The sequence below is a fragment of the Lycorma delicatula genome, chromosome 1 (assembly GCF_047948215.1).
Source record: "Lycorma delicatula isolate Av1 chromosome 1, ASM4794821v1, whole genome shotgun sequence".
NCBI lineage: Eukaryota > Metazoa > Arthropoda > Insecta > Hemiptera > Fulgoridae > Lycorma > Lycorma delicatula.
Window position 1 is genome coordinate 185,158,576 of NC_134455.1, and position 11,623 is coordinate 185,170,198.

The 11,623-nt window shown below is 29.2% G+C and overlaps 1 pseudogene; it reads left to right on the plus strand.

Moving 5' to 3' along the window:
- Positions 1 to 9,603: 9,603 nt before the first annotated feature.
- On the plus strand, positions 9,604 to 9,720 carry LOC142318593 (U4 spliceosomal RNA; annotated as a pseudogene).
- The last annotated feature ends 1,903 nt before the right edge of the window (positions 9,721 to 11,623 follow it).

Genomic DNA, 11,623 nt, shown 5'->3' on the forward strand with positions numbered 1-11,623 from the left:
TGAAAAATTAGAACAGCGTCATTTTTTTCTGGAAGGTTCTGGATTTGAATATCGATCAAGCACTTTTACATAATAACAAAACTTTCATTTAATCAGTAACATTACCCGATATTTTGACAAAAAATATTATTTACTTATATATTTTACTTATCTGTTTTTTTTTTTTTTGTCTGTCTGTTAACATTTACAATTGGTACTCCATAAGGGACTATAAGTAAATTTAGTTAATGATAATCACGTGAAGAAAGGTCCCCGACGAAACCTCAAATTTTTGAGGTATAAAAAGGTAAATAAAGGTTGAAGGCTAAAACATACAAAGGTTCAACATCTCTAGAAAATGCACTTGAATAACTGGTTCAAGTAAAATTCAATACTTAACATAGTAGTAAAAATAAACCACAGGTAGTAAAGAATAAAAATAAAAGCAATGTCATCAATATATTTTAATGTAGTTGTATGATAACAATACTACGGATAAAAAACAAATATCCGTCGGTAACAGAAGTAGTTGTAATTTGAAGACTATCATAGTGACGTTCATTTCACAGTGAAAGATTCCTCCTGTGTTCCCACTCAGATGTTCCTTCTCCAGGACACTCCTCTGTTTACATATCTCAGGACCAGCACATTGAAACGTTTTAGTCGCCTGATGTCTTCGTTGTTGTCGATTAGATTTACTACCAGATGATTTACATGTTTGATTAACCTCCGTTTGTACCGCGAGCTAAATTTTTGGATTTCTTCGTAAACAGAACGTAATCTTAGATAGTCATGATTTTCTCTACTCCTAAGAAACCAAGGCGGCTCATTTAATGATCCCAATTTAAATCCCAATTTATTTTAGAAATTTTAAATTATTTCAATATTGCTGTTACCCGTCGTACCCTATAGCTGAATCACATACGTCAAGATAGGTTTAAAGATAATTCTGCCGAGGAACAGTTTATTAGATAACGGTAACTGTGAGTTTCTGCCCAGCAAGCAGTTTGGTTCTTTATAAATGATGATAAGTGTTTTTTCTCTTTTCTACTACGTGGCTCTATTACGTTAGGCAGCGATTTAAGTGTAAGCCAAGGTACCGTAATCGATAAAACAAATAACCGTCGTGATGGATATACACGCCATTCATGTGGCCCCTTGGACAATCGCCCCTTCTTCCTAAAGGTCACATGGCTCGATTTGTTCTGATTCACCCTATTTTCCATTAGAAACTTAGATGAATAAATAAATAAATAATTAAAGGCGAGTACGGGAAATAGAAACTTATCTTAAACATGAATAATTAAAAATGATTTACATATTTCTTACTTCGGGAATTTTAAGTTCTGAAAAAAAAATTGTGTAGTTGAAAAAGAGTTTAATAATAAAAGTATTATAGTCTTACTTTCTTATTTATTAAAATAAAAGCTCATTGAATGGTAAAAAAGCTTTTAGTCACTTAAAAAGTGATTAAACGAAAAAAATCTTTAAATATAATTTTAAAAACGATTTGTTTGTCAAATATCCTTTTTTGTTTATCACTTTTTTAAATTCCAATTGAAATCGGAATTCACATTTAAAGAGCAAGAGCTGAGGTTTGCTACTGGTAAAAATATGATCCTTCCTTTTACTTTATCGAAAATTAAAAGTTTGTACCTCGGTTCAAAATGAACAATTACGAAATTATTGTAATTTTTTTTTTAATATCTTAGAATCAGTTAAACATAAAAAAATAGGAAATTTGTGTAGTAGTTTGTGTATTATTATACATTTTTCTTCTAAAATTTGGAAAAGATATAGAAAAGTGCTATATTCTGATTTCGATTAATAAACGGATTAAAAGCTTTTCTGACGGAATAAATATTTAAGCTAACCAAAAAAAATAATAAGAGCGTTTTATAATGTTCTTAGGAGTTACAAAAATTCAGTACAAAAAAAGTATTTCACTTACCTAAATTAAAGTTGTACGAGGTGATGCAGGGACTCAAACAGTTTATGGTAAAATTCTTCAAACGCACGTCCTATCCAGCGCCGAGGTAATGTTGTGGTAAGGTACTGTCGATCCTCTTTATGAAAATGGGCAGGACAACCATCTTGCTAGAAAATAAAGTCGTTGAGTAGATGAGGGATAAGCCATAATTGTAACATATCGTGGTATATCATGCCGGTTACTGTCGTTTCCATAAAAAAGAACGGCCCATACACTGCCTCACGAGAGATCGCACAACAAACGTTTACTTTCCGAGAATCACGAATGTGTTCCTCATAAGCGTGTGGGTTTTTAGTTCCCCAAAATCGCACGTTATGCCGGTTTACTTTGCCGCTAATATGGAAAGCAGCTCCATCGCTGAAAATTATCTCTAACTACATCTTTTCCTGTAACTGTATACAAAAATCGAGCCTACGTGTTTTATCTCCATCAGAAAGACGCTGGATTAATTGAAGATGGTACGGTTTGCATAATAAACGTTTACAGAGAACTCTCCACACTGTTGTTTTCGGAATTCCTAATTCTCTCCCTGCAGTCGCAGTCGATTTTGACGGGCTGCGAATCAAACTAGCACTCACACGTTCGACATTGACTTCTGAGGTTGATGGACGACCAGTTGATTTTCGCTTGTACAAGCAACCAGTTTCACTGAATTGTTTATACCATGCACGAATTGAATTGTCACTTGGCGGTTCCTTATGAAATTTCAACCGAAACGCACGTTGTACAGAAATTACTGACTTTTTTGATAAGTGAAATTTTAACACAGAAAACGACTTCTCGCTTCCCGTGGCAGCCATTTTCTCTATTGTCGACGCCTAGCGATCAAATGGTTTAGTAACTGCCTAGTATACGTGGAAAAAACTATTTGAAGTACTTTTTCGTACAGTACTTGTTTTATTCTTATGAGTGAAATAGTATTTTGTTAATGAATTTTCGAAACTCCGAAGAACATTATGAAAAGCCCTGTAAGATAATAAAACCATTTTACACTCTTCTCTTAATTACTTTATTACAGATATTTGTGATTATCCAGTTTTATGTATCAAGATATTTACATAAACATCTTAACTTTTTTTGTAATGGTTATTGTAATATATACTCGTATATGTATATACATATTATTGTTGTGTGTGCGAGTATGCACATATGCAAATTTATCTGAATTATCATTACCATATGATTTCATGCCCATGATAATTTCTTGAACCACACATTCCTCTGTTTCCAGATGTATTTTTCAGTTCTTGGTAAGTTCGAATTATTTGTAGATCGTCTGATTCCTCTAGGATAGTTTAAATCAATCTCCGTCTTTAGTGATATGTTCCAAGCATTCTCTTTCTTCTTATAAATTATTCAGATGAAGTTTTCATTCATTCTTTTATTATTTCATCAATTTTTATTCTATCTGTTAATCTTTTCTTATCTCCTTTATTCTCAATTTCCAAATTCTTCCGCCTTTCTTTTTCTCTTTTAGTCCCTTATCGCATTCATTTATAATGTATTTTATTAAACATTATACTTTAAAAGAATATAGCTGTATTTACCTCATAATTGTTTCCTAATTTAACGGCTTCCTTAGCAACTTTAATTATTTATTTTTTTGTGTAATTTCTTTTTGATATTTTCCTTATTCTGTTAAAATAGCGCCTAAGTATCTGTTCTGGTTAACTTATTTTATTCATCTTGCTTCATTTAAACATTCATTAAATTATTGTTTCTTGCCCTCATAAGTTTTGTTTTCTAACAGTTATTTTCATAATAATCTCTTCTTTTGAATATATCTTTTGTAGTTTTGAATGACCTGATCTTTTGTATGTCTTTCTGTATCTCTATTTGCGCGCGCATTCGCCCACACAGAGAGAAAATATGCTTATTTAAGGAAGTATATTCCTTCCTGTTTAATTATTAGATTCAGTTTGATGTATTCTTTGTTTGTCAATTGCATTTAAAAGACAGTATTTTTGTTAGCTAGCTACCATTCTTAGTTTGAACAGGTATTATTATGTTATATTTACAGTTATTTTACAGGATGGAAGCAATTTTTTATGTAAACCAGTGGATGACATTCTAAAATTAGAAAAATATTATTAATCATTAACAGGTTCGTAAATTTTGGTCTAGTGGTCTAGTAAAGGTTTGTCTAGTGGTGAACGCGTCTTCCCAAATCAGCTGATTTGAAAGTCGAGAGTTCCAGCGTTCAAATTCTAGTAAAGTCAATTATTTTTACATGGATTTGAATACTAGATCGTGGGTGCCGGTGTTCTTTGGTGGTTGGGTTTCAATTAACCACACATCTTAGGAATGGTCGAACTGAGAATGTACAAGATTACACTTCATTCATACTCATACATATCATCCTCATTCATCCTCTGAAGTATTATCTCAACGGTATTTACCGGAGGATAAACGGGAAAAAGGAAAGAAAGGTTCGTAAATTTTATAGGCTTAAATTTAGAAATAGCAGTCATGAAACTCTTCAATTATCAATACCTTGAAAACTACGGCTTTTGTAAATTGTTTTGAAGAAATTACTGTAGAAAATTAAAATTATTGAGTAGATGCGTGTAAATGTTAGGTGCCATAGACATAAACACCATAAACATTGATATATATACTAAATACAACTCACTCATGTAAATATCACAGACATTCTCAAGACAACCAGCATCCTATGCCAGACCTACTACGGTTGCCTTCTTAACAGAACCAAAGATATTGTTCCAAATCAGCACGTTAAACCCAACAAAATATAGCAATGTACAACATTTCAACAATAAATAAAACGTTCTCCCTTTTCGCCACAGTGACTGGATATTTAATGAATGATTATTTAATCAATGATCATTATCCTTGTTTTCTCAAGAATAATGATCCTTGAGAAAACACCTGTGACGAATTCCTAGTGCTTTTATTACAATTCAACCACAAAAAAAGACTGAATGTGAAACAGAAAATATTTGTATCATATAAAATTAATTTAGAATTTAGAATTTTTTGTAGTAACTTGACAATTTATAAGTTTTTCTGCAAGTAAAAACGTGAATTTAAATATTTGAATAATAATAATAATAAAATTAAGTAGTATTGGGTGGTTTTGATTAAAAAGACGTGTATGTATCATACTGACAAAAGAAAAATAACTTATAAACAATTTTTGTTACTTTTTAATTGTTGTGTGAGTAAGACATTATTGAAACACTGAAAGTTTTTTCTTAAAAAATTTGTTTACGAGTAGTACAGTTAATTGATAGAAATTCAATATTAATTTAAGTAAAAAGTTTCATATATTTACCTATTCTTCTACTACAACATAGCTCTTTCCTCTTCTTTTTACAAATCTGATTAGAATATATCAATAAATTGACAAAAGTAGTATAGAAGATAACAGAGAGGACTTTCTTCTGATAAATTGAAAATTCAATTCTTCTGTTAGTGAAAAAAAAAAAAAACAGACAAAGAAACGAAAAAATAAAAAGGCACTATGTAGAATCAGAAGCATCGGGTGCAAAGGATTGCATAAACACATAAATTTTCAAAAGTAAAATCTGTAAATAGAATCAGACAAAATAATAAAGAAGGAATCTACTTCTATAATAAAGAATAAGGAATACTTCTATAATAAAGAATCTACCTATCTTATTTTACGATAACTGGATAGGCAGCTGCAAAATTGAACTCAATCTAAATAGAGCAGTATATCTAATAAAATCTCTTAAAAATAGAGTGTCAACTAAATATTTAAGATATAAAATTCATTTTCATTCTAAATATGATATATTGCATTTATCTTTCATTATTTTTTTTGCAATGTTACTTTGCATTTGTTAACAAAGCTGTCAAACATATGACTGAACTTTCTCGACGTTTGATTTTGGTTAAAACATTTAATCCTCCCAAAAAATAATTTCTTCTCTTCTAATAAATTATTAAAATCCGTATGATATCTCTTGTATAAAAGAAAATGTCCTGACTGATTCACTGACTCATAATCAACGTTCAATCAGAAATATTATAGGTAGAGACTGAAATTTTCAGGGTACCTTCGTATCTCTAAGTAGGCATGCAGTAAGGAAGAATTTTGCGAAATTTTGATTTTCAGGGGTTCAAATGGATAAAAAACTAAATGTCGTGTTAACAGCGATATCTGTTGGACGTAAAAGCAACATATGCTATATTAAATATTTTACGATTCCGTTCCAGTGTTTAGGGTGTGTGTGTCCTCTGTAGACTAAAAAACTACTGGACCGATTTACGCGTTGGGAAGAAGCGAGAAAGGGAAAAGTAGGAAAAGGGAAATAGGGAAAAATCGAAAAAAGTAAAAGGGAAGAAGGAGAAAATGGAAAAAATAATGAAGGGGAAAACGGGGTAAATTAAAAACTGGAAAACGAAATGGAAAGGGAAAAGAGGGAAAATGAAGGAGGAAAGGGTAATGGGGGAAGAGGAAGGGGATTACATAAATTTAATTAAATTAAAAAATTAAAATTCAATGAAATCATACTGTATAAATTTAAAATAAATAAATAATTAAAATTAAAATGGAATTAAAAAATTAGAATATGTAAAGCAAATAATTGAAGATGTCAAATGCAAAAAATTGGTTGAGATTAAAAGCGTAGGTAAAGCATGAAAATTAAGTAATTCATTACATCTGTCAAATAAGTAATATTACTACATCAAGCGCGCGCGCAGAGCGACAGAATAAGTGTAAGAGTGTTCCAGAAGAATGCCATTAAATTTTACACCTGTATTTCTCTGTTTAAAATAATGAAGAAAGTTAATAATAAACATGTGTCCCGAAAAAATTTGTTTTTATGTTAGGAATAACAATGAATTTTACCATATGATTTCTGCTAAGCGGCAAAATGAACCTATATCGAAATTCACTGAAAACCAACTGGAATCGAAAATCGGGGAAGAAGGGAGGACGAGTAAAATTGGAAAAGGGAAATAAGGAAAAATCTAAAGAGGGAAGAAGGGGAAAATGCACAAAATTAAAAAAGGGGAAAACGGGTCTAACAAATATTGTTCAATTTTCTTCTCTTCCTTTTTTTTTTTTTTAAGTTTTGGGCAACAATTCATTGTTTGTCTTATATTCCTTTAGTATTTTTCATAAAAATTTTATTTACCTTTATATCAGGATTTAATAAAAACCTAATTATAATATTGTCGATTGAATATTTTTTATTTATAAAAAAATAAGTTTGCTATTAAAAAAGCATTGCGAGTGAAGCTACATCTACGTTGTGGGCGAAGTCGCGACGGGGTACGCTATTATTGTATATATATTAATAAATATAATAATATATTTAAAATATACTATTTATCAATAATATAGTATAAAAAAATATTACATATTAATATACAATTAATTACATTAAAATATATAATATTAACAAAAAAAGTAATTGTTATGTTGTAGTTAAAATTTTTTGTTAATAAACATACAAATATATTTGTAATATACTATATATTAATAATATACTAAACCTTTACCCTTGTTACGGCATAATAATGTACAAATAATATAAACTCCTTTGAGCACTTAGATTCTACTATACTTGATAAAAATAAAATTCGTGTCATTAGCGGTATTTTAACCGATTTCAATCAAAGAAATATCTTCTTTTTTTTATTTTGACATGTTATCCAATTGAAGACATTTAGATGATTCTTTTTTTGTTATTTAGAAAAAATTGCTACTGTTTTATTATTTTAAAATGTTACCACGTAAATAAAGTGAAGAATGTCTTAAAAAAGTACATTTAATCATACACAATGTACATTGTTTGAATGAGTTAAAGTTTATTTAATTTTTTTGTCATCATTACTTAAAATAATTGGAAAATTACAACGTAATGACGTGTAGGATAAAGTGTTTCTATACTTACAGTATTTTATACAAAAATTCGAGATAATTAATTAAAAAATTAGAGTAGAATTTATTACACATTTCTGCATTACAAGATGCATGTAATTTTACTGTTTCTGTAATGCAAGAGATCGTTAGCTACTTATATATATCGTTTCATAAGATTCTATTGTTATTTTAGTATAGACGCAGATTTCTCGTCTTCAATTTTTTTCTAACGGTTTCCATTTATGCGAAGAACGTTTTTTTATACGCATATCAAGATATTAGATGAAAATAAAAATAAAAATAAAATATCCCAAATAAAAAACGTATAAAAATTAATAAAACTGATTTAAAAAAAAAATTAATTTTCATTGTTTTTTAATTAGGCACGATATTAAAGGTTAGTGTATTTTTATTGTTTTATTTAATTTGCCTCAACTTCAAAAAATCGAACTTAAAACACAAAAAAAGTTGAAAAAACGGACATTTCTTGTATGTTATTCCACTTTTATTTATAGCTGATTTTATTTTTGTAAATATTTCACGTCAAACCATTTTAATAGAATTTTTTTTACTATTTTGTATGCTTTTTACAAAAAAAAAGTACAAATAACATATTTGTGATGAATTAAATATATATAAAGTAGAGCTTTATATAGCATACAGTACACGTAAAAAATTGTATTACCCTATAACTGTGATTTAAAGAGAAACCTGTTTCCACCTGATTTTTTTTTAAACTGACAAAATTGTAACTCTGAAAAATGCTTTTTAATATTATGTAAAAACATTTTTAATATAATTTACCGTTTTTAGTTACTGAATTGCATTTTAAATTAATTTTATTTTAATCTCACTTCCTGCGAATCATATTTATTTTATAATTATTGTAGCAAAACGATACAAAAAGTGTTTTGCTCTTTCTTTGTTTCTTTTTGTTCAGTTCTTTTACATGTTATCATTTTTTAACAATAATAAACTAGATAATATTTATACCTCCCTCCACTTTTTGAGTAACAAGTTTTATTATTAGTCCTAAAAAAAAATTACAGGATTTAATTTTTTATTCATATTCGATTGAAAATTAACCTAAATTAATATGGTTGACTAATTTCAACATATTTTTTACTTTCCTAAATTAAAATATAGTGCGTTATAGTAGCACTTCCTTAATTTCTTTCTAACTGCTCATAAGAATTTTTATGGAGTGTATTTCGATAAAACAAAAGTTCTGTACATATATATATATATATATATATATATATATATTCCTCCAACCAGTTTTCCAGCTGCTGTCGGGTCTAGATGTGTTTGTACAGTCAAACTCGATTATTGCTACCGGCTTGCCAGGCTGACATAGTAGCAGAGTAGTGCAATGTACTTGTAAGTTTAAATGTACTGGTAAACATGTAGTCTGGAACAAACTCAGATTGAAGCCGCTCATGAGACGTGTGGTTAATATAAAAGCAGCAACCAAAGAACACCAGCATCCACAGTCTACCTTTCAAATCCACATATAAGCAACTGCCTTTATAAGGACTTGAAAATTAGAACACTCGACTTCTAAAATCAGCTGATTTTCCAATGACGAGTTTAACAATTAAATTAACCTAACGGCTTTTTTTTAAACGTCCGGATCCACCGTTAGGTATTGCTTCAGACGATAAGATATGAACGATTTGTATCGTGTATGAAAATGCCATCCTTGATCGGGATTCGAACACGGGACCTCCAGATGAAAGGCCGAGACGCTACCACTCGCGCCACGAAGGCCGGAAACTTTGCACAGTGGCGATATGGTAACCGATGAAGTTCATCTGAGATGTGATTATGGCTAGTTGAAAACCTAACGGATTAAAAAAGTTAACTCACCGAATTTTGGGCTTACATGAACACACAAATAAAAAATACAAGCATCAAGAATGTTGTAGCCAAAATTTTAATATTATTGATTGCCTAGTATTAATTCATGAAAGCTCAAAGCTTTGTAAATATAAAAACTAAATAAGGTTGTTCGTAAATGCCATTGCCTTGATAATCAAATTGTGAAGAAGGTAAAAGAAGAATATTATTCAACAAATAAGTTTTTAATAAAAAATTACAGTATGAATAACGGTTACAATTAAATTATAGTAACATTAAAACGTTGATCGAAGAAAGAAAAATGATTCATTTTAACAAAGATAACAGCGTTTGTAATTAGATAATAATAAATTAATTTTCATTATGTTAAAGCTATAATGGCTAAATTTTTATACTTTTTTCTGCCTTTTCTTTGTAAAACACGTTTTCTATTATAGCTTTTCCTTCTTTTCAAAAACTTTATCTTACGATATCATTATATTTTATTCTTTTATTCATCTTTCTTTTGGTAAATTTTCTCTCCTCTCTATTGATTCCCCTTCTTACAATTACCCACATTATCATATTCGTCTTAAATCATTTCTTGCTCTTTATTATTTCTATGTCTCTCAGTATTATCGTTTTACATTATTAATTGTCAAAAATATTCTGTACAACTAAGTCGTTTAAAAAATAGCAACATAGAATTCATATAATGTATAGACAATAATATCTTCTGAATTTCAATACTTCGAAGTATGCATCAAATTTTAAAAATTAGGAACATCATAAGCGTGGAAGAAACTTTGACAAAACTATCTAAAGAACTGAGTAAACGTTTTTAAATTTCATGGAATTCGGTGCATTTGTTACCAGTAAAAATTGACAATAAACAAATCGAATCTAGAATTTCCCCAGATTTAAACGGGTAACCTTAAACTGATTATCTTGATTAGTCTCTCGTTTGTTCCTAGTTTCGTATATAAATTGCTGAACTATTAATAGGGGTTCAAAATGTTAAGCATGATATAAAGCGAAAATCTGACTTGTGCTTTTTATATGATTGAAGTATTAATTACGTTAATTTTATACATTTCTCACAACAAATTTCGTTAATATTCGATGATTAAGAATTACACGTTTCATCCCAGTTATTCTAAATTGCCGTTTAAATTTTAATATTTATTTCATAATTTGTAAATAGTAAATATTTAACATTTCTCAAAGAAGAATAAAAAATAAATATTAATACACGGCTAACTTTATTAATAGTTTTTACTTCCTTGTACGAAGTAAAGGAAGTATTGTGATCGTGAAAAATTTTGGTTTTCAGATTTCAACGTAATAATTCATTTTGACCATTCATGAATACATTTCGACTAGTTTCGGCGTGACGTCTGTACGTACATATGTGCGTAGGTATGTATCTCGCATAACTCAAAAACGATTAGCCGTAGGATGTTGATTTTTAGGACTGTTGTAACATCTAGTTGTACACCTCCCTTTTTGAATGCAGTCGACTGGACCAAAAGTGTCCAGAAATGCTTAAAATCTAAATAAAATCGATATTGGACTTTCTCTTAACTGCAATAATAAACCCTCATGGAGAGCTTTTCAACGATATACATAAGCGGTACTTATTTTCATTTGTTCTTGAGTTATAGCCAAATAAAATTTTAATTAATGAAATACTTGGATCTTAAAAGGGGAAGGCACATCGGTTCACATCCATATCCGACTTCATCTACTTTTTTTTACTTTTTTTTATTTAAATATAGTGGTTTATTAACCTCTAATTGTAAAAAAGTTTTACGATAAATAATAATTCAATAAATAAATACATAATAAATAAAATAGAACAAGAAAAAATATCAGAAGTTATTAGTGAAATAAAATTTTATGAACGTTTCATTTTAGAAATTGTGTATATGTAATTTAATAGGCGTACAAGTCAT